The sequence below is a fragment of the Octodon degus genome, unplaced genomic scaffold (genome assembly GCF_000260255.1).
Source record: "Octodon degus isolate 3935 unplaced genomic scaffold, OctDeg1.0 scaffold00092, whole genome shotgun sequence".
Lineage (NCBI taxonomy): Eukaryota > Metazoa > Chordata > Mammalia > Rodentia > Octodontidae > Octodon > Octodon degus.
The window spans coordinates 5,702,624-5,707,257 of NW_004524668.1; the positions used below are offsets into that span (position 1 = coordinate 5,702,624).

Consider the following 4,634-nt stretch of genomic DNA (forward strand, 5'->3'; position numbering starts at 1 on the left):
CTCACTTTAATTTAACTTGTCATAATTTGTTATGAATATACAAAGACAACAAACTTTTAAAACATTTTATTTACTAAGAGTCAGGCAACAGCTTTATGTAACAAGATACAGCATATCAGGTCTGCCATTCAACTTGTTGGTAAGTCTCAGCTTCAATATGAAGCTGTTTAAAACAAAACCTCAAAACCTGCTTTTTACATGCTAAATATCTTGACAAGGGTGCCATTGAACATAGTAACAAACTTAAGACAGTACAAATAAGAGTTAACAAAAGCTAAACATTTTAGCCTGAACAACATTCATACAAAAAATAAAGTAACTATCATTGGCTACACAAAATTTTCCTGACTGCTTAAAACTTAACAGCATAAACGTGCATTTTAGAATCTTCAGCTATTAAGTTCAAAAAGTATCAGCATCTGAAACAATTCTTCTCTAAAGCCAAATACAGTCAAAAAATTAGTTCAAATGACATAACACATTCTAAAGCTAAAAAAACATTCAGTTTTTGTTGATGTGGAGGTACACTCAGAACTCTGGGGCTTTCTCACACTGCAAAGGGCTATTTCTTTGGTTCATGCAAAGCAACAGATGACAAAGTCCACAGAGGCCATTAAGCTCAATAAATGGCAAAAGGGCTCGTACCCAGCTCTGACCTTCCCAGGAAGCATGTCTACTGTGTTCACAGAAGTAAGAAGTGTGAGGACCAAAGGCACACTATCCTGCTAGCTAAAGAGATAGCAAACTACCCCTCCCTCCACCCTAAAAGTTCCTTCCCGAGGTAAATAGAAAGTAGACAAGGGGAAAAAAATTATCTACAGAGTAAGGATTTCAAAATATTAATGTAATCCCTACTTTAAGAAATTTAACTAGAGTCATCTGGCCATTTCTGATTGCATCTGGAGATGTATCCAGATTCATTTCCTGTCGATTTATCACTAGATTCTTCTAGTCAAAAATGTTAGCTTTCTTCCCAAATATTTTAACCATGAGTGTGACTGCAGTGTGTTATCGCCGAGGTTATGGAGGAGAAAAGGTAGATGTTCAAGCAGCCAGCAACAACTATGGCCCTTTCGCATAGCTTCACTGGAGTGCCTATTGAGTAGTCCAGGAGCAATTCTAAGAACAAGAAAATCCATGCATGTTAGGAAATATATTGGAATTTCACAGTTGAAATTTCTTTAGACATGGTATTTTTTTTCACAGAGGAGTTCTGGTTTTTGTTAATGTTATGGTGACTCAGGACTTGAACTAGCAGCCTTCTTTTTCTTCTTCTTACTGTGTTTCTTATGCTTCTTTTTCTTTTTCATTTTTTCTGTTGCTTTTTCTCACTCTTCTCTACTTTTCTTCTTTTTCGTTCATACCTCTCCAGTATGATCTGATTCTGACAAGAACTCAGATGAAGAAGGTTTACCTTCAGAATACATCTTTCTTTTCTTGGTAAGTCCCTTAATGTCCTTTTCTTCCTCAATGGCATCCTTTGACTTCTTTTTCTTTTTTAAACTATGCTTACTGTCTGACTCAGTTTCTTTTTGGCAGAACTGGGGATTGAACTCAGGCCCTTGCACTTACCAGGCAATGACTCAGTTTCTGACAGGGAGCTTTCAGAAGATTTATAAGAATGGTTCTTCTTTTTCTTTCTCCTTTTTGCTTGCTTCTTTTCCTCATCCTCAGAATCTGAATAACTGCTGGAACAATCAGAGCTCAATGAAGAAGATGAATGCCTACCAGATTTCTTCTTTCTTCTTTCTCTGTTTTTTTTTTTTAATGAGCTATTTCCACTTAATAATTTCTCTCTGTGCTTTTCTAGTTCTTTCTTCCAATTCTCATTCATTTTTTCTTCAATTTCAGCCAAAGCTTTAGAATCTTTCTTTTTCTTTTCTAATTGCTCATTTGCTTCTTCCCAGGTAGGCCTGAGTTGATTCAGACAATCCTGGATGGTTGGCCCTGAAGACTGGATTGGACCTCTTTTATCTGGCTATTGCTATTGGATTCATGTAAGCCACCCGACTGTCCTGTTTCCCCACAGTGCCAGAGGGAGTGCACAGTTAAGACTGCGGAAGCCAGACCAGGCTACAGAAGCAGCCAAAACAGGCCCACCGCTGATTCTTCTGCTGCCAGCCCAGGAGTTCTACCTATTGCCTCTTCCAGCAGACTTAGTGTTTCTGTTTTAATATTTAAATCTCTCAAGACTGGGCATGGTGGCACACGCCTGTAATCCCAGCTCTTGGGAGGCTGTAAACAGGCAGATCACTACAAGTCCAATCTAATAGTGAGACCCTGAACACCCTGTAGACCCTTCCCTAAAAAATACCAAAAGATAAATCTCTGATTCATTTTGATTTTAGTTTAGTGTATGGCAATATACATGGATCTAGTTTTGATCTCTGATATGTGGAAAGCCAGTATTTCCAGCACCATTTATTAAAGAGGCTGTCTTTCTTACATTGGAGATGCTTGGATTTGTTGTCAAAGATAAGTTGGCAGAATATGTCTGGAGTTTTTCTACATCTTCTACTCTGTTCCACTGATCCTCAGGTCTGTTTTGTTATGCTTTGTTCTATTTTGTCAGTACGATGCTGTTTTTATCACAAAACTCTGTAGTATGATTCCAAGTCAGGGATTTTGATGCCCCTTGCCTTGCCAAAGCGTATAACAGGTATTGAGGAATAGGAAGAAATTGTCCAAACGAAATGGTAACTAGGGAGAGGAAAGGGGGAAATGAAGGAAAAAGAAAAAATGATAAGACAAGGATAAAATGGAAACAAAGTTTAGTAAATAAGGAGGGGAAAGGGGGGCAAAGGGAAGCGAGGAGACTGGAGAAAAAAGGAATCAGGATAATAATATACAAATGCAAATTCTCTATGATAAATATGATTCTTATGTATATCTAATTTTTACCAATAAACCTAATTTTAAAAAAATAAAAATTTAAAAATAAAAGAACTTAATAGTTTTTTTTTTTTTTGTGGAACCAGGGATTGAACTCAGGCCTTTGCGCTTGCCGGGGAAGCGCTTATTCCACTAAGCCATCTCCCCAGCCCAAATTAGAGCTTTTTTTTGGTCCCAGAGATCGAACTCAGGACCCTGTGCTTGCCAAACAGGCACTTAAGCCGCTGAGCTATCTCCCTGGTCAGTTATTTTTTATTTATTTATTTTAATTTTTGACACAGGTTCTCATTATGCATCTCAGACTCATAGTGATCCTCTTGTCTCAGCTTCCCCAGCACTAGGATTATGAGTGTGCACCACCATGCCTGGTCTCAGGGCTGGCACTACATGCCTTGAGTTCTGGGGTCAGCACAACATACGGTACCAGGGATCCAACTTGGGTCCTTACACTTGTCAGGCAGGTGCTTAGACTTCCAAGCTGTCTCCCCAGCCCTATTAGTCTATTTTAAAAACATTTTATATACTCCTATTAAGTACTCATTGTGTAATATATAATAAGGTTCATAAAATTGATACTAGTAATTCATCAATAGAAATACTCTAAAGAATGAATGTGGGTATTATACACCCATAATAATGAGTCTTTATGACAAAATTGGTGTTGGGTCCACGGGCTATGAAGCCCTACCTAAAGAGACTTCTTGTATATCTCACTCAGGACCCCCTCCCTGCTGGTGGGAGCTCTTCTTCCTTGTATTTGTATCTTTTACTTTCCTTCTTTTATCTTTTAAATCAATTTGTTTGCACAAAACCTCCTCTATCCACAGATTTATTCTCTGTTGCCTTGGGACATGGCCCTCACATACCCACTTGCTTTGGGTAGGGAGGCAATGCTGGTCTTGAGGTTGTGAGGCGCTTCAGTCCTCATCCTCTGTGTCTCGTCTGTTAGCACATCAAGCGGGGGCAATGCAATGCTGGCCACAGCTAGGTCTGACTCTTGTCCTCTCTCCCATGACCAGCTTCTTACTCTAGAGCCCCATGAGTCCCACAGAGCCTACTCCTGGGAAGCATGCCACTCTTGGTTGGATGCATTGGTGGAACCATCTTGAAATTCTTATGAATATTTAAACAAAATGTCCAACATGTTCATTACATACCTGGCTCCCCAAATCATGTATCTAGCCCCATATTCAACTGTATCCTCACATAAATGCTATGTCCCCTCTTGACATCCAGGGTTCTGTTGGGATATTCCTAACTAAGCCAGGTGCCAGGCTCCTGTCTATTTAATAGTCACAATGAGCTCTGAGTAGGGATCCCTTCGCAAAGGTAGCATGTGCAGGGGTCATAGATTAGAACCTACTTCCCCTGGGTGAGAGCCCTTCTCTGCCAGCAAGCCCTGCCTTTGCCAGGGAAAGGTGCCTGCCTGTAAGCCACCTTCCCAGAAGGAGCACTATTATCTTTCTGTCATGCACAAAGGCTTCCTTTGCTGGAGGCAGCCATGGTCACACAATCTTAGGTGTAACAAGAAAAATATAATAAATACATAAATAAATGTCAGATTTATCTATTAGAATGGGCAAAACACCAAACTTGTGACACTCTTGATTGGCCAGGCTGCTGAGGAAATTAACACACGCACGAAGGTGGCTGGTGGGTAAAATGCTTACACCAGGCAAATTGGAAACAGCTGGCAAAATCATGAATGCTGGTGGGAGAGCTTCTGGCTACCCTGCGCCGGC

General features: G+C 40.0%; 1 pseudogene; it reads right to left on the bottom strand.

Moving 5' to 3' along the window:
• Positions 1–1,226: 1,226 nt before the first annotated feature.
• LOC101563290 lies at positions 1,227–2,021 on the bottom strand (annotated as a pseudogene).
• Between the last annotated feature and the right edge of the window lie 2,613 nt (positions 2,022–4,634).